The sequence below is a fragment of the Varroa destructor genome, unplaced genomic scaffold (assembly GCF_002443255.2).
Source record: "Varroa destructor unplaced genomic scaffold, Vdes_3.0 BEIS01000004.1, whole genome shotgun sequence".
In the NCBI taxonomy this organism is placed as follows: Eukaryota; Metazoa; Arthropoda; class Arachnida; order Mesostigmata; family Varroidae; genus Varroa; species Varroa destructor.
The window spans coordinates 2,393,553-2,413,044 of NW_019211457.1; the positions used below are offsets into that span (position 1 = coordinate 2,393,553).

The following is a 19,492-nucleotide window of genomic DNA, read 5'->3' on the forward strand; positions in this document are numbered from 1 at the left end:
AAAAAGTAATCGTGAGTCCTGGGTAAATGTAGGGCAAAAACATCTAAAAATAAAACTCCCGTAGTCACACGCGCCTCATGTCTCTGCAGCATAGAGTAAGCTGTGCCTAAAAAAGTCGCTGACAGACGCTCCTTGTTTATGTCATTTGGATCCATGCGTTGTAAAACAATTAGCAAGAGCACATCGAAATCTACGTGAAGTGTTAAATTTAGACGACGCATAATAGGTTGCGCCTACTGCAGTATGGACCGTTAAAGTTTTCAGTGCGTTTCAGACAATTTCAGATCAGATATTTTTGTCGATAAAGCTGACCGCATATGTACATGATCGCCACCCCATCGATGATTAACGATTGCGTCGAAGGAGTCAGCTCCGAAGCAGCTTACTGAAGGAGCGAGTCTGCAAGTCGAAGTTCATATCGTACTAATGTCGGCTAATTTCCAAATCTGAAGCATCTTGGTTCGAATTCTTCAGTCATAATCTTCTCTAAATCAAATAGGGAAAAATATATAGCAGTTATATGTATATTTAGCATTCGTCTCTTACAAACATAACAGTTTATCTCCTATTGCTCGTGAATGACTAAGACTCTGACTCAAGACCTGTTTACCATTGACAATCGAATGAACGCACTCGAGTGCTCCTACTAGCCGGGTATTCATTAGTGGACTAAAACGAAGTTTACAGGTTGACACAGCATGGTTCGGTGTCTGAGATTATTCTGCATTTTGCTTGTCGGTCGTATAGTATCGAAAATGGTAAAAGACCATACGGTTGTCGCTCGTCCGCACTTGATGCTCCTTAGAGGGCACAGATTCGTAGCGTTAAACGATCATATTTAAAACGCCACAGACAAAATTATGAGCCCTGCGTTGTTTCACCTGTGGAAGTCAGGATTTATTTCGAGTAAATTGTACGATGCTTCCTGCTTTCACACTTTTGTATTTAACCATCGAGAAAAACTAGCTGAGACGATGAATATTAAATCACAGTGACTCCACGACAGTCGCGCATATTGAATAATTATCTGTAATTCTGGCGCATTTAGTTCGACAGCAGAAAGTCGTAAATGAGCAATTGGCAACATAAGATCAGACATTTCACATTCAAAAACCTTCTTGATGAAGGACGTCTAGCCGTGAAAGCCGTGACACCATAGGTAAAAAATGCACAGAAGTAACTAATGACTGATACAGTGATCTTCGATGACACAAAATGCAGGAGTGTTAGATGAAGGTGGAGGCAGATACGCGCAGTGGACGCGTGGTTCGTTAGGCACGTGATACGTTCCCCAAACTTTGTTATCGTTTTCTTCATGACTCTCAGATTTTATTGGAGAAGTAGAATATATCTACGCCCAGATTCGAACCTAGATAAAAATCCAACCCTTTGCGAAACGCCATCACGAGGACTGACTCCCCACGCTGCATCGCACCACCAGATGTAATAATATGAAAACAGACAGGCCCCGTCGCGCAGTTGTGTGACTTTGTTGCCGCCACCTTAGATTTCGCGTCAGAAAGTTACTCATTCATAGCGACGTTTCTCCTCAGACGCACTACCGACTGCGAAGGGGTAGGTGGGAAAGGAATATCCTGCGCATGGCACTTTTCCTCTTTCGCGTCTTTTACACGAATCGTATCCGGGCTGATAGATGGTACATGCTGGGTTGTTATATACGGCTGTTACCGAGCCGTAAATTCAATTCGTATTACTAGAGGCATTGTTGGATGCGTTACGCATCGAGTTGATGGTCACAAGCTGAGCCATTATTTCGAAGCGCACTCATGAGAAAACGTCCATCAAACGCGCGTTGGGGTTAGATTGTAGTTAGGGGTTTCCTATAACATAGGTTGTGGTACCTACTGCCAATAGGACAAGTGCGATGTCGGAAGCAGTCTGAGAGAGTACACAGCGACGAAAACTGTTAGGCAAGATTGAAGGGGAATATACCGTATTTAATGCTCAGTTGGCTAAGTTCTAGATAGAAAGCTTTAGTTTTCGACAATTCGCATTGTGATTTTGAATGAAAACTTCAACAAGTGCTACAGCTGATTTATGCAGTAAATATAATACAGAGTTATTATTGCTCAATTGCAATGCTATAGGATGTCTTTAGCTGAACAACCGACTGTTCTGTATATGAGAAAGTTTGACCACCTGCTGAATTTAACCATCGTATAAATAAGTTGAAAAAAAGAAAAAATTTCCATAGTAGCTCTGAGTGAACTGGAACCAAGCCTATTTTTTGTCCAAGTTTTAGGAGATACGGTCTACGAATACTAAGCTTTAAACTGAGGGCAGAATCGAGAGCTTGTTTCGGATACTGATAGTTGTTCACCGTATCCGCTTTAACAGTGAAATTAGTAATTGCAGGCTCGGCTGGCACCTTTTCCTAGGAATATTTATGACGCAGTTCCTCGTAATTTCCGGCACTACACGTGTTGTATTTAACATGTAGGGCATGTATGAAAAAAAAAGGCCAATTCGTTTGAGCTTATTGTCGGCTAGGCATCATTTCAGCAAATATATATGTACATAAGAAAAAGGTAGAATGAGATACATTGATTACCGGTTTCTCAATTGTTAATTGGCTTTTTACGGGAGAATGAAAATTGGTCTACGAAAGGGTTTAAACAAACGTCACCTTAGTGGTCAGTTTCGATATAGTGGAAAGGCGCATAACGACTGACGTATAATGATCCTGGGGATATGCAAAGGTCAGGATCGTCTTAATTGACTAATGACATTCTACTGTACAACGTCTTTATATCATGATACTATGGGTGGTCATTGAGAAATGCTCTCTAGTCTCGTTCCCGTTTTTTGCGAACTATGCTTTCGACGCTGGCGGCGTGATTCGATCACACTAACGTTGAAGTTCATTCAGAGTTCGACTTGGCCCATTAGAGCTCAACTTTAATAAAAACCATTCTGCTAATTTTTTTTCGTGAGATTAATCAGGTTGATACTGAAGCTACCGTTTTCCCTAGAGAGTTTCCCTAGAGCTACCGTTTAGCCTAGTTAGAGACTAGCCTTTTGGAACTTAATTTTTAGACACTATTTTTGTGAGGTTGTACCGGCATAAAATATTCTGTCAAGAAAAAGGTCATCGAGGTAGTCGAGTTCGATTAGCGTTTTTGTCCTGTTATTTCATTTTATTGTGTCATATGCTTGTCTTCGGGTGCACCTAGGCTAAATGGAAGTCATGGAATGAACAGCTTTTTCATAGATTGACTGTTTTTGATATAACCACCCTGCGAGCAACGCTGCTGTAGAAGTTGTTAATTCTGAACTGGAGCTTGGACATGCTATCACTAGATATTTGTAACTGGTACAATGGGAACAATCTTTTACTTAAATTATTTTCCGAGTTTCACGTGCAGTACCTTAGCTCAAGCATTGTTTCAAACCGCTGACAGTCTTTTCAAGCATGAATGTGTCGACGTTTCGTAGTAACCGAGCACATAGTCGGTCTGCGTCGTCACGTAACGGGAACTCCTGCGTAGAGATAATGCAGCCCCGCCACCTCTTTGCATAAATAGCGCAAAGTGCCGAGGATGCTGTGTTGTTCTACAACAAGTGACATAAGAAACAAAGCCTTGAATTGAAGAAATCTGATTATTGCGCTACCTCTTGGGCAAGACTTAGATGGCTGGAACAAATGTAACCCGTTAGCGTGCGCGTGCGTTGTTCCAGGCAAGAATCAACCTTTAGACACAGCAGACTTTTAGGGAACATCGCGAAGCGAGCGTGCCCTGGACGATGGTGTATTGTCGAGTTTACCGGAGGGAAGGAACTTTCGAGCGTTCGGAACCAATCTCGTTAGGAAAAGGGAGCCCGACAACGCTTTTAGTTTGGTGAGCCTAGTAGCACATACCACTCCCCACTGTGAATCTGCAATGCCAACCAACGAAAACCCGAGTCGGTTCGGAATGAAATCGTATGAATTAAGAATAGTAAGCAGTGGTCGCGATTAGGATGGCCCTAGTAAGTCGTGGACAGTGGTCACGGTGAGGTGGGTCCAACTGCAGGAACATTCGGCCTGCAACGGATAGGTTGACACTTATCGTATGTGACTAGTACGCAAGAGTATTACGTGAAACCCTAGCGAATATTCCTAAACCTAAGTCGCTTTACTTCACCGAGCTTTGAACAAACGAGCTTCTTGTAGACATTTTACAACGTAAACCCTTGATGCTCCATGGTAGCTTCTTTTACACTATAGTCCAAAGGACCGTTTGTGCTGTGTTAAATCTAGTTCTGCGCCCAATAAGCCTCTCTCATTCGTAACTAGCCCAATAACCCAAGGTGAGCTCTCTTGTAGACTTCAACTACAGCGGATGCCTTTAGGTGTGCACATCTCATTGATGCCATATTTTGGTAGGTTCGGAAGGCCTGGCCATTTTAAAACTGCCATTTTAAATAAAATGTTCTGCGACACGTGTAGCACAAACAAGCGTAGCGACTCGAAACTTGAGAAACGATTTCTCGAACGGAAAAAAGTGGCTAGCCTTTGTTTATGATTTACTATATTCTACTGGAAATGGATTTTCAGATATAACGCTATTGTGATCAGTATTAAATAACGTCTGTATATGGGTAGAATTAAGATTGCTAATCTCAATAGGGTACGCCCGCTGAAACTGGTCAAAATTTGAAAACATGATAATTAATAGATCAAAAATATGCTGTCCGTTTTATTGAATTACAATCTGAATCCATGCTTAAGCGGAAAAGCAAAAATCATTAAGCCATATTCTTTCTCCTACAAATTTTTGCCCGATAAGAATATCTTATAAATATGGCTATACAGTATACAATATAATAGTTGCCAATTTGACCATTTGGCATGAGCATTTTCGCAGAAACCCCCAAGAAAATCTAATACTTCACATATTTTTTAAAATAGGTGACATATTGTGAGTAGTATAGAATGTTCGCGATGATGTTCGGCGAGAATCTGAATATCCTCTTTTGGCAATTGATTTCATGCACAATATTTCCTTAATGGCCTAGATAGAACCCGAATATCTTGTCTCTGCTGGCGATTTTTCTTTGCCGGTATTAGCAAGTCGGCCACAGGAAGTTAATGGGTGTTCAGCGATGTTTCTTTCACCGGACAATTCTGTCTCTTTTAGGCTTCAGTCGAGTGACAAATTCACGATAGATAGCCATGGAACCTACCGACAAGACCTCGTATTGACCAATCTTCATAATTTGATGAGGCCAATAGGTATGGCATAGCAACTCTTGTTAAAACAGTACCCTATTTTTGCACGGAACTGTGACTTGTGATAAATGAGAAATGGAGCCTTTGCGGTATTTGCGAACCGTTACATCGCTGGATGGATTGAACTTTAAGAGCGTACGGTATATGTTTTGTGATCAAAACTTTTGGTTCGTCGATCACAGCAGAAGTCTATTGTCCACTGTGAAAGGTTATGCAAAAGATCCTGCATCAGGTAGCTAGAATTAGTACAGAAAAGTAAGCGACTTTTATCGCACGACCACACTCCATCCCACAAAAAAAGATCGTGTTTGCAAGAATACCACAAAACTTGCCAAACAGAGCTCCCACAGATCATCTTGACAATTTTATATTGAGAAAATTTGTCCCGAGACTTTATAGATCCTCGTCGCGTGGCATGCTAGTTATTCAAATGACTAACAACAGCCAGAGGAAAGGCGTATAATTTAATTGAAAATAATAGAGCAATATGAGAAACTTTGATAGTAGTTTGAACGATGTCAAGGTTCCTATTCAATCGCCCAGGTCGTAAAACGCAAAAGTGCAACTGTCAAATTACGTGTTGTGTAGAGAGGGTAAATCATGTATTACCTACATATTTTTTCCTGCGACCCTGCAAATATAAATCAATTAAAGCATTGAAACACCTTCTTAAAATGAGCCAGTATGTCTATATATAGTGAGTTATCCAGCGGCACAAGTTTCATATGACTTCCTCGCATTACCGGCTTTTGGCTGACGTTCAGTTCCGCGTCTCTGCGTTACATACTCTCACCGTTCGTTCGTTCGTTTGTTGTTATCGCCAGCTGCTGTTCGCTTGGATACGCGTGCCCCTCGCCCACTGTAAGAGGGAAAGAAGACGTTGCTAAAAAACGACCGCCAGTCAGCATCGGGTACGAAAGCTGCAAGCTTAAAGCAATACTCTCATATGCGTGTGCGATAGCTTTATCGGACGGTCCCCTCACCCTTGTGAGTGTCCACACTTTCTGTCAACGAACTACTCGCTGCGTGTTTTTCGACAGCTGGTGGTAGGAGTCGAAAAAAAGCACCCTGTTTGGCCTGCTGCTGTAATACACTAATAAAATACTCGTAGGTAGGTAGCGACTTTAGACGGGAGGACAAAGACACGATTCGATGAAGTGGTTTGCGCATTCTTTGAGTCTTGTGGTCGCCTAAACTCTCACCCAAAGTACCACTCGACTAGCTGCTACTGTTGCAATCGACACATTTTGCCACTACTTGTCTATTACTGCTGTACTCAGAAGACGACCTCGTTTTTTCTTCTCGCTTTATATCTCTCCCTCCTTAATTTCCCTTTCCCTCTTTCATTCCCTCTCTGTTTCGTCGATGGCGGACTGCCTTTTCTCTCCTTTCATTCATCTGTTTCGTCCGATCATGTAGCCCTCTCCGTAGATCGACAACAGCGGTAACCCGTGCTTTCCACACTCTCGGAGTTCCCTCTCCACTCGCATCGGAAAGGGAACGCTTATTGCAGAGGGCCGACAAGGGCATGAGGAATGCCCTTTCTCTCAGGCGCGGCTGGCACCCGCCCTGCCAGCAAGCCGGTCGAGATCGAGTTGTCGGACTCGTTGATAGCCCAGCCCAGCCCAGCCCAGCCCAGCCCAGCCTTACTCTGCTGTTATGAGCGATAACCGACGAACAACTGGGGCAATCTTCTCGCCGCGATCGCTGACCTGTCCCAACTAACCGTCGGTAGAGTCGAATACCAAGCAAAAATAGCAGCAGCGAAGTTCATGCTCGTGTAGATACACGTTGGTTTGGCTCAGTCCATTTGGTAGTTGAAAAGTCGAACAGGGGGAAACAAGAAGCGGGCGAAAAGAAGCTCCTGTGGCCCAAAAAAGTAACGCAATCATGCTGGAAGCTAGAGAAACGGCGGCCCCCGCAAGACACAATAGAGAAACTAGGAAGGCATCGTAGAGAAAGAAAAGCCTTGCGAATAACATGGAATCCTGAGCGAACGAGCGCAAGCGCGACAAAACGCGAAAAACAACGTGAAACAGCTTTCATTATAACGACAGTGACGAAATTAACAAGCGAGTGTTTCGGATTTCTGTAAATAAGCCGAGCTTTCGCTCGAACGGATCTGGTCTGCAACAAAGGTGCAAACAGGCGGGTCGAAGATTCTCCCGCTGCGTATTGTGAGAACTCCGTAGTCGCCCTGGATTATTTACCATCATCAGCTCCGCGATTGGTAAAGGCAGCCGAAACTGTCACAAACCGATAGTTACAACTATATTGCAGCAAATTTAATAAGCTGTCCTATTATTGAGCTTTCCCGAGTTGCGCTCTCTTAGTTTTTCTCGGTTTTGAAAAATTATAGCGGTGCGAGTTTCGTCAGGGTAGAAGTGGTTAGGACAGCAAGAAACAAGGCACAACAGGTCCAAATGTCAGAAACCATTGTTGTGGACGTACCGTGTAGTGGCGTACCGTTAAACGTGTCTGATTACGGTGGCAGACACACAATGCCTGTCTAATAGTTGGCTGTGTACGCCTGCGAAAGTATCGACCCGCCAGGCTCCACTGCGACTGCCGTGGACAAGAGCGGCTGAATTTGCTAGCTGCACCTCCATTCGGTCCGTTGAATGGCCGCGTGTCTCTTTAATTCTCAAAATGAAGTTTGCGCGTAACTCCTGCAACAAACGTTTGCCCGTAGAACCTGTCGGTACCGCAATGGCGGGTTAATTTCCTCATTGCCAGGGTGCCAGCGGACATCGAACGTCAGTCACTACGCTGTCGACAACTATGTATCCGCTGATACGGTACCAGCAAAACAGCCAATCGATGTCGATAGAACCCCACGCGCGTCGGGCCTACACCCATGGGGAAGAACCACTTTCGTTCCATAACAGCGACTAACACGTACTACTCAACGCCAGTAGATCATCTTTACGGCAGTGCTGAATTCATGCACTTAACAGGTCGTTGTTCATAAAAGAACCATCGAGACAGGATTACCATTCTAAGGCTCAGAAAGTTGCTCCGCTCTAGTGTCGTATGCACAAAGATGAAGCGATGAAATATCGTAAGAAAGCGTAACGACGCTCCTGTTCAGTGTTGCCGCGTGTCAACTCAATCGGGTTAATACTGAAGTGTTGTTTGGTCCTCTGATCGACTTCACATGCTCCACTGTTGCCGGTACAGCTGTTATTGCAAAGAACTCCGCCGACGCCATCTTCTGACCGAATTTCAGTTGGTAGATATCGATAGCGGACTCTAGCGAATCAAATTGCTATTATATTCGGTCGTAGTTTCTGTCATTATGCCGGCGCCGCTGCGAGCGCCATTAAACCGCTGTTCTAATTTAATCATAATATACAATGGACGGGTTGCATAGTGTCCGCGTTCCTAAAAGGAATAACGAAGCTGTCATTGAGTTTTTGCTTCGGGCCATCCAACAGAATCAATAATAAGTAGAAACAAACAAAAGAGAATTCATTCATCATTAAACACACCGGCTGTACGTAACTCTTGTGTCTCAGCGCTTCGTCGTCCATCGACTAGCTGCTGTCATCTTTTTGAGCGTCATTTTAAACTTTTAAGACGTTAGAGTAGCATTTACGTATGAGCTCTTAATCGTCTAACCTACGTAGACCTTCTATATTCCCGTTGTGGGTCCATTCACATCCAACGTACGAGGCCGAGTCAACTTGCCTCTGCCAGTCTGTTGTGGTGTTACTACGCGAGCCGCTTGACAGCACGGCCGCAGGCCAAACACTCCCGATTGCTACAACTATTGCTAACATCAGGGTTCGGACGCTTACCACCTTATGCTGCCGCTACCGTAGCTAGATTGTAGGTGGTCGTGGGCCGTGCCTAGGAAGAAATTCTATAGGTTCGTCCTGCAGCCGGTGGGCTATTGGATGTACGCTGGAGGCCGTAAGGGTCTACGCGGCCTATTGGCGTACTGGATGGCTGGGTGGCTGGCTGTCGGCCGACGTTGGTAGTGTTGCCTGCTGCATCGTACGGATCTCTATGGTAACCTGTTGGGGAATGGGCGCCGGCGGCCAGTATAGCAGGCCGTAAACCGCCCGTCGCCAGCAGCTGCCGTTAGCGGCTTTTGGTAGCTACTAAACTGAGCGGAAGGAGGCGCAACGGAGTTCGACTGAATGATAGCAGCAATCGAAGACGAAGAAATGGCAGCAGCAGTATTAACAAGAAAGCATCAGAAAATGCCAAAGAAGAACGGGATTTTGTATTCTGGGAACCGTTAATACCGAGATTTATTACTGAGTAATTAGTGGGCCAAGCAACAATAACAGCAAAATATAACAATGCACGAAATCGGCGACCACAATGAAAATTGTAACAAACCAGTAACGGAGAGCTCATCAAAACGATCTTGTTAATAACTCCGTCAGGTTGTGAAACCCTAGGATAGGAAAGAGGTGCTCGCTGTGTTGGCCGGTCAAAAAATTATCTAAAACAACATCGGACAGGACACAGGAAGTCCGTGACGTCGAAAGCTGTTTGACAGTAAAACCTTCCTGACAGCACTGTTCAGGGGCAGGATTGTGAGGTAAACGTTACTGAGAAGATAGCGCACACATGGAAACCCTCAGGACGGCTAAGAATCAAATGGTTCATAGCAAAGGTTGACGAAGTTTCTAGTTCCCCGTCCTCGACAACGTCGACCGTCGACAGTAGAATGGGCTGGGGAAAAGCGTTTTGCAAAAGTAAACAAATGTAATTGTTTACGTTTGTTATAATTGACCATAGCTATTGTTGGTTCAAAACTGGTGCGTAAGTCTACCAGGAAATGAAAAAAATACATACTTTTGGATACCTACGCAGTTTTATGTATTGACATAAGGGTGCATTGTCTCGTACAGTCATCTGTTTTGTGGAAGAAAGCTCAGTCGTTGAGCCGACCAATCGATGGTTACCGCGAGGAAGCAGTATCAGCCAGTGCGTTCAGCTACGCGCTAAATCAAATCTGACGGTGTCCACAACATGTTACGTTATTGAATCGTCCCTAATTGATGTGTAGTGTTCGTAATAGCAATCACCGCCGCTGGAGCCATGCAAGGGAGAAGTGTCGTTTGGAAATAGTACGCGATACATCAAAACATTATTGCACTTATCTTTATTGATTTCCCCCCAATATTTACCCAGGTTGTGCAAAGCGCTGTGAAATTTCGGCATGAGCGATGGATTCCCCTGTTACACGAGGTAATGTTGTGATGATCTACCGACAGGTTGGCTATGTTCGGCTTTTCATCATGTGTATTTCAATTGTGCTTACCTTAATGTGTTTTACTAGTGCGAAAGGGTCATGGAGAATGATTTGCAATGCATGAATCTCACACGATTTACCGGTATCACCAACAACAGCAGTAACCGTCGCGACTCTATCTATATGGCAGGTCTGTTTGTAAGTAGAATAGCAGTACATCGTTGATTACTTCAAACTTGTGATGCGTATCTAGTAGACGTACCAGTTCATCTATGTTAGTCTCACAAATGAAACATTACCGAGGCGCGAGGTTTCCCTGAAGGTGCTCACCGAACGCTGTACAGGCTTTTAGCCGAATTTCTAATGACAAGGACATCATGCTAAGACAGGAAGGGATTTTTTCGAAAGGTGCAGTTTCTCTGTTGACGATACACGTACTTGATCATTGGTGCAGATACGATGTTACCGTTTAGGCAAATGCTCAACCCTTCGTCATTCAAGGAAAAATATCGAGAATAGAACGGCTTTAAATCGAGAAGGTCTGTCGTCTGCTGTTCACGGTGCGCGTGAGAACTGTAAATCGCGTAATCTCTCGTACTGACCGTGGTGCTACGCTTTGCGAGGTGATGTTAAACAAAACCGCTATCATGGCGGTCAAATAAGTGTTCCGGGTAATTGCGGGTAGCGAGGTGCCGTGCGCTCGGATTGAGCCCCAATGTCGACGTCAGATATTTGTCCGAAAGGTTGTATTTAAACTCGCCACTAGATTTCTCAAAGATGAAGGCGTTCACGATACTTCATTCGAATTCATGGAAGTGCATATCAAAACACCGTCCTCTCGTGTTCTCACCTTGCGCAGAGATGAGATTTGAAATCTGCGCTGATCTTCCTAGTGGATTTGTCGTGCACAAACTGGGAAGTGGTAGCGAAAATTAGATAATTTTCTGGTGTTGATTTTGTGATTGTTGTTGTTGGCGATGTTTACAACACGACCGACACTCGCACAGCGGCAGAAAAAACCGCGACGCAGGTGGCGACTGACAAATGACATGGGAGTTAATGTTGGCCATGACTCACGCTGAGCTCCGTCAGCTGCCATCTACAGACCACCTGCCGCCCGTATTACCACAAGCAATCGAAGATTACGTCTACAGCATAAACAGCAGCCGGATCATAGGCCCCTCAGCCCCAGCCAGAGCTGACATGGTCACGACAAAAGGATCCAGGAAGTATAAGAATACCTCAGAGCCGATTTGCTCCCCTTACCGGGCAAACCACGACGCCTAGGCCGAAGCCGACAGCTGCGTGCAATAACTTAGGCAACAGCCCGTCTAACACTAACGGTATCAATAAATATGCCAGCCACTGTCACGGCAGCAATCGCCCTGGTCTAAGTGACAATCTCAACGACCAACGATGGCAATTGGAAGAATTTGAAGAGTCATTCGAATACGAACGAGAACAGGACGAGCAATTGGATGATAACACGGCCTACTCCTATAGGAAGAAGTCCCTAAGAGAAGCCAGGGTGAGGAAGTCCATCGAGGCCAACAACAATCAGACAATTGTTTTGTTTCCGACGTGTCGCTACTAGCCGACAGGTAGGTGAATCAATATTTGATTCGGTACTACGAATTGATATGAATGTAGACAATCGGCTTGACCTAGCTATCGAACAGAACGGGACAATCGAAACGTATACGCCCAGGGGCACCAGATGATGTGGCTTATTGCTGACAAGAGTCAGTGGGCAGTACCAGACATAAATAGGCCGTATAAACTGATTATATAGTATGTATAGCCAAACTAAAATGGCCAAACTGAAACAATCGTCAGTCATTGTATGTCCACAGTGAGGAAAGCCGTATATGACCATTGTAAACTGTACTAGTGACTGCTGATTTTTTGGACGGATTGGAATTGAAGTCACCTGCGATTCCTTCCACCGATCCAGTATTTTGATTGATTGATCCATCGATCGATCGACCGCTCAAATCAATCTGGAGTTTAAGACATTGCGAAAAGACCATGACTGCAATGGCTGACCACTTCATATCTAACACACTAAGCTGCGTACAAACATATAGATAGTAGCTCCTAAAGACGAAGATGTTGTTTTCGACGTATTCGCCTCAATGGAGAAGCAGGCGTTAATGAAACTGTTTGGAACTTGAATAAACACTTACGTGCACTGCAAAAAGTTCGCATGACAATATTCTGTTTAAAGCAAACAGCTTAACACATCAAGAAACATGACTGACGATCTGATGATTTTAACACTACGAGGAACTCGTTGACTACAATATATGCGCAAACATCTTGCATAAACTACCTGGTGTATCGCGGACTTCAAAGAACCCTAGCATAAAAGCATACAGCCCTGAGGGAACCCCGAGGCAGTTACTTTTAATAGGAAAAGGGCCGATTCCAGTGCCTCTTCCAGCACATTAAAAAAAAGAACCTGAAGAGATGATAGAAAAAGCTAGCTGGTTACGATATTGCCTTCTACTGTCAAATATCCCCAGCTCTATACCTGTGAGACATGTACATATATCGCTTCTGCTAATAGCTCAGTTATTATAAGGGCAAAAGCTACATGTAGATTATTGTTATATTGCCGTCACCAGAAACGACCTAGTTTTTCAAGATTTCTGGAAGGGCTTAAATCGCCGGATGACTAACAATGTTGTTGGAGAAGACGTACCCTACATATAGCACAACGAGTTTTTTTTCATAGGGTTGTATTTTATAAGATTGCATCATATAGTTATAACTTTAATTTTATAAGAATATGTCGTAGATTAACATCGTAGTCAAGCTTAGGGTTTATGGTGTGCGGAAGTGCATTGCATTTCACATTAACGCACTTGCCGCATTTGTGGCGATCCTGTATAAGCGTTTACGGAGAAATATCCGCAAGTGGATATGGCTGTTTTATATGTAATGAGTTCGAGTCCTAGTTCCTCATTGTGTTTTAAAATCACGCATTGTGAGACAATCGGCCTTTTTCTGGACTGAGAAAGGACGGAACAAGAACGACCTTTTTTTCTTCAGTGAACAGCGAAAGGCTAGGAAACGATTTAAGGTAACGACATCGCTAGGATTTGATGTACATCTCGTGACTATGCTGTTATCTCCGCAATGCATCTATTGTGCTATTCGTCCAGCTCAATATTCCTAGACAGGAACACTATTCTTAACTACCGATTTATTTATTTTGCAACTGGTTTGGTACGGCATACGTTGGTTCAGTAAATAAATGTGTGTTGGTCACTGTTGTCGATATTGGACTGCGAGACATGATCACTGTTGTACTCCTATAAGCGTAATCCATTGTATTTAACAAACCCATCAGCAGATCTGTAGTCTGTTTTGATTTTCATCGAGAGGTCAACCGGAAAGATGTGGTTAAATACACCAGTATTACAATGAGGCAGGCATTTTCGTTTCCAGCTGTTGTTTGGGTGGATTCCACCTGTTTTTACCCCCCTGTTAGGACAAACAGGCGTAGTGCTTCTTTCCTTCTTAGCTCTTAACTTCCCTTCCATCGTATCTGTACAGCCTTCATAATCAGCTATCCGTCGGCCGACCCATGCACGGCTCATGGGGCAACAGAAAACGTCGAGGCATTTTCGCTAACAACTATTTGCAGCTGTAGCGTTTCTGCGCGGTTCATTACTTATTGTCTGGCTTCACCCAGAGACCAGACCGCCGGAGCACTCAACAACTTAGAAGGCTTTTGTCTTCTTCCTCGTTCCTCAGGTATCTATGAAAGCATGCTACGTTACCCAATGGGGTTCCATGATCGAAGGGCGGTGGGAAGTTCATCCTTTTCTGAGCCTGTAGCCGTGTGTTAGTTGCTGGTTTTCTCTAAAAATATATTCTCATTACTCGCCCTTTTCACCTTTTAGAAAATTTATTTTTAGTAAGGTTTTTTTTTTTATAAAACCGAGGAATGGCAAATATCGAGGCAGTGTTGATTATACCATTATTATTACTATAGCCAGCAATATAGTTAAAACACTTCCAAACGGTGTGCGGAGTCCAGAGTTTTCAGTACGAGACGAAAATCCTGCTAGTGATAAAATATGGTCTGCTTAATGCATTCGTGGTAAACATTCCGAAAAAGTGTTGCTGCAGTTAAGAAACCGATACTTCAATAACGGATTGTCGTACTCTAGACGCACGGGCTGAGATAAGAGAAAAATGATGTCAGATGATCCGACCGATCCAATAGAAGGCCAACCGTTGCAGATAGTAAGAGGCATGACGCATAGCACATATTTTGCGTTATCCAATCCCCGCTGGAAGACTGAATTCAACTATTATCCTTTGATGATTGTACCTAGTATAACTAGTAGGCCGATAGATACTGAGCGAGTAATCTACATAAAATATGCCAGAGGTATCCTTTATGTAAGCGCAGCACCCTCTTACGTGCTCAGCAAAATACATTTTTCAACCGGCACTGAGTTTCTATGAGGAGTTCTGTAGGGGCAGGCAAATTAGTACGCAGGCAGCAATATACGCCTATCTTGGAAGTCCGCCATCGTGTAGCACCTGCTTGCATAGCTCCTACGGACTGCACTACAGTTTTACACTTCGGTTTAGCAGTCCAGGCATAACAGGCACTAAAGGGCAGAGTTAGCGGTCTCTTCAGCCGTCCCTCGCAATGACCTTTTAAACTTCGGGTACACGACCATCTCCGTTCAGAACCACGCTAACAGCTAATATGCCCTTCGTGCAATCCGCTTTGGGCTGAGGCAGCCGTTACAGGCCGAGGTTACTGAGCGTTTTTTATTGCTGCGACTAACTGCTGTTGTTGATCTGGCTATCCGGGGCTCGTCCGCCAAAAGGATACAATCTGAAGGCCAGCGAAAGGTGTAGCACGAGTTTGAGAGAGCCAGAATTGCGTGCGGCTGCATGGCGGTTATGTTCGTTTTCTATGGCTGGTACGTAGGACACGTATTGAGGGGGCAAAGAGAATAAATGGAAGCATTGTATTTGCTTGTTAGTAGACCTATGGCTGCGAGTATGTCGCCGATGCGTTGATTGTGGCACGGACCTTGTGCCGTTCAAAACGTTGCCCGTCATTCCGGCAGCAGTAACTCTGACAGTAATAGAGCGAGCGCAAAGATGCTTCCTGATAAAACTTAGTACCTTTCGAACAGAAAATGGCTTACAGACGACAGCTGGTGCGATAGGCAGGACCAAAACCATCGCACAATCAAACGATGCTGCACGTGCAGATTTTTACGCACCGGACTGATCGTTGAGACGGAACGTAAATCACAGCGTGACTTTTGTATAACATCAATTTTCATCTCTGTGAACGAATTCCAGCAGCGAGCGTCGACGACTTCAATTCTGGCACGACCACTTCATGTGGGTAACGTTGCGGCTATGGATTAGTGGCTTGGGTGGTGGTGATAAAGCTCATCTAGAAAGTCAGAGACGAGCGTACGGAACAGGAAAAGAAAGCTTTCAGTTAATACGCTTATAATATAAGTACGGGCAGTTTAGTAGCATAGCTAGTACGAAATAGTTAACTATTAGCAAATTAGCTGGACAAATATAGACGAATGAATTAGCACCCGCTGTTCCGTGCTGTAGCGGAAACCATAGCGGTCGGTCGGCGCTAAAGAGCTACTAATAGGCGGAGTCAACGTAGTCCGCTTTTCGGAGCTTCTGATGAAAACTATCGAGGACACAACACGATTCCGAGCTTGGATCTCCGACACATCTCAAAAGTCTCAGTATATAGGCTCCGGCACGGCTGTCATCAGCGGCTTTATAATGTCGACACGAAGCTCGCCTGCAACATGGTCTCCGAACAGCTCCACTTGAAAACTTTTCGATGCGCGAGATCGCCTAGTGGGTGTGTTTGCTTGCTATATTTAGGGGCACGTCATGGTCTGGGTTCGAATCCGGGCGTAGTCACTCCGTTTTTTGCTGCAAAGGAGCTAGGTGTTTGATGGAATGCCTGGCGCTGGTGGCAACGCGTAATTCAGGGCCAACGCAATTACGCTGGCGCGCTGACCGAATCGGTTACTGGAGACTAACACGTTATTGTACAACGCCACGCATTATGTACTATACGCGTGCTTTGAATGTACGTAATACGTGAAGGGAAACCGAGTACTCACTAGAACGTTGTAATTCCATTGTCATCGATAAAGTGATCGATTGTGCCAAACAATAATTAGATACTGCGGTCAATGTGGGCCAATGCTTTTTTGCCGTAGCTTTATTAAATAGACTGGAGCGGGCAGTACTTGCGCGTTAGGTATAATTGATTCTCGGTTGTCTATGTTACTATATTCAGGATCAAAGATGAAGATAACGGGTGGTGACCAACATTTAAATCATTAAGTTTCGCTTTTACAATGGCAAAGCATGTAGCGTCCTCTGTCCTTGCATTGAAAGAAGATATTGCACCTTTTGTTTCTCTGTCGATGAACACTTTCGTAGACTGACTTTTATAGTGAGAACATGGAGCGCTTAAGTACAAGCGAACATTTTTTATCATGGTATCAATTAATGAGGGACTAAATTATATTGGACTTGTTTAAACATTCCATCTGTTTTCTTTACACTACAATGTTACTACACAATGTTATTAAGGTTACAACGGAAATTCTGTTGGTCCCTAACAGGGGGCTGGATCCCATTCCTGTCCTGTTGCCGGTATTTGCATTTCCACGTCAGCAAAGAACATAGACGAACTTTGTGTATGTACGAGGAACTAGTTCAACTGGGTTAGCTTGATTCGTCTACGGTGTTCCTTACTCCGGCATCTGTTTCAATTAGACATGTTTCGATTACCTAACGCGGTGTCTAAAAACAGTGTTTTGTATTACGGACGTTGGCTACAATAGCACGCATTTAGTAAAAAGGGAATCTTTTCGAGTTACCATTGGAAAATTGCTGCCGCAGTAATTTTGCCGGCCCATAGATGAAATCCGTCTCATTCTATTTATAATCAAAGCACAATATCAGGGGTGAAAGAGTTCAATCTTATGATAATCTACTTAATCATCAAAGCGATCCGAGCGACGGTGTTAAGAAGAACCTTAGCGCTGGGTTCTCAACCCATGAGATACAACGTTGATTCCCAATAGTTATCTACTCAAATCGAGGCACAGCTCTGAAGTACATATGACTACGGATGATTGATTATACGTTACTACGTTGTTATTGAAAGTCTTTCCGCTAGATAACATCACCGACACGAAGAATGACGGTGTAGGCGGTATTTTTGAGATTTGTATCATTGTAAGTAATGCTGACTATGAATGAAACTAAATTTAACAAGCGACTTTAACCGCGCGTAGATCTTTTCTTGCCAGACTTGCCGCCAGAATTGGTACGTGGAAAATCGGGGCAAATACATTTGCATACTAAAACATTGGTAAATTGGACGGAGTATAGTGCCTATGTTCGAGACGGAATTGCAGTAGAGCGTTAAGCTTCCCGTAAAACCTCCAATAATACATTTTTCTTAGCAGGTCTGCTTATATTATTGTAGAGCTGACTCTAGAAAGGGGCATGGGATTTGATTTATTTTACTGTTTCCTTCCCAATGACAGAGCCGTGGAATATTTAAGATATTCTCGCAAAAATCTGTGCAGCAGCATCGAAAGGTCACAGGTCCCCATAGGCGATCTCATAAAAAATAGCCGTCCTCGAGTCACTAATCGTCCTTTGTGCAAACAATTATCGAAGCAAAGCCACACCATCTCGTATTTATTCTATTCTATTTATTATATGTAATCTTTACCTTTGCAGTACGCAGTATCAAAACGAATTAAGACTTCTGTTTTCAAGGTCTTTCAAGCGTTCTTTTGCTAATCTGAATACTGCCTTTGACCCGCATGCCAACAGTGTCTCAAGCTACGCGTCATGGTAACTTAATAAAAAAACAAGGCTTAAAGTCGACAGTAAAGAAAGTAAAGGGGTGGGAACGAACGAACGAGAAGGACGTATGGCTGCCCGTAGGTCGATGCGGCCAATGCCAAAAGCACCAAGCGATACGCCAAAATGAAAAAAAAACTACAAGCAAAAATATGCCCAGTGCGCTTTCAGCTAAACGTCCACGCAAGACCAGACAAAAGAAATGCCAGCGTTTTTGAATGGAAATCTTTAGGTTTAGGCAAGCCGCTTTCGGTGGGCTAGTCCCTAATGAAGGTGTCGAAAAATAGGTTGACGATTTATGCGTGTGCATACATACATATCAGATAGGTACATACTTATTGGCCGACTTGCTTGTTGCGTGTCGCTGCGATACAGTAAGGAAATAGATGTTCAACGTGCCTGTAACAATCCGTTGTGCTTGCCATAATGCTGACTTAGCCTTGTTCTGCTAGCCAGCTGCCTTTTTTGTCTCGTTTTTGTAAATGAAAAGCAGGCAAAAATACACCAATGTCATTTATGCTATGCTACAAACAAATTAATGTAACTTGCAGATAGTAACACAACGAGAAGTAACATCGCGGTTTTTCTCAACTAAAACTTACATTAGGTAGTGCGCGCTTATCCTAATGAATTGTGCGCTGTATCACAAATAAACATTAAAGATCTCATCAAGAGGGTATTACTACCCTTATCTAAATGTTTAATATTTCATTGTTCTTCGGCGCACACGAGCGGAATTGGTTCGACATTCAGACGTTCGACCCACGAACCCAGGCGGGTACTTACTTAGCAGTAGCACGGCCTTTTTGTTCCCGGAATCTACCATCATCACCAATGGCGGCTATTTCGTCTGCTAGCGTCACTGACTTTAGAATGGGTCCGCCGCAATAGCGTGCTACCGTACTGCTGTGTCAACATCGTGTCAGCTTTGGAGCATAGTCCATGTCCTTTAGTGTCGCTAGCGTTGTCTCGTCCCCGTGTCAACGCTCTCCTCGTTTGCGCATGGCTATCCACCTAGGCGAGTTAATCGCACCGATATAGACAAACCGGTACCAGATCTTGATCGGTCTCCGTGGCTGTGTATTAGGGTTATTCGCTCTATCTTAATGCGCAGTTAAGAGTTATGATGGGGG

The 19,492-nt window shown here is 44.0% G+C and overlaps 1 protein-coding gene and 1 long non-coding RNA gene across 4 annotated transcripts in view; one reads left to right on the forward strand and one right to left on the reverse strand.

Moving 5' to 3' along the window:
• Window positions 1-4,700: 4,700 nt before the first annotated feature.
• LOC147755734 (uncharacterized) lies at window positions 4,701-19,366 on the reverse strand. 2 transcript variants are annotated; one of them, XR_015327441.1, is made up of 3 exons: window positions 19,146-19,366; window positions 15,707-15,885; window positions 4,701-6,092 (listed from the first exon to the last, which is right to left on the reverse strand). It is a non-coding gene; the product is annotated as an uncharacterized LOC147755734 (long non-coding RNA). The 2 variants fall into 2 exon arrangements; XR_015327442.1 differs by lacking the exon at window positions 19,146-19,366 and adding an exon at window positions 18,695-18,941.
• Window positions 6,787-19,492, forward strand: part of LOC111248825 (uncharacterized) — a 141,069-nt gene continuing 128,363 nt past the window's right edge. The window contains exon 1 of one of the 2 annotated variants that reach the window (XM_086988648.1): window positions 6,787-12,046. The gene's annotated coding sequence lies outside the window, so the exon portion shown is untranslated. The remainder of the gene's footprint in view (window positions 12,047-19,492) is intronic. The other variant, XM_086988650.1, reaches the window with a different exon arrangement.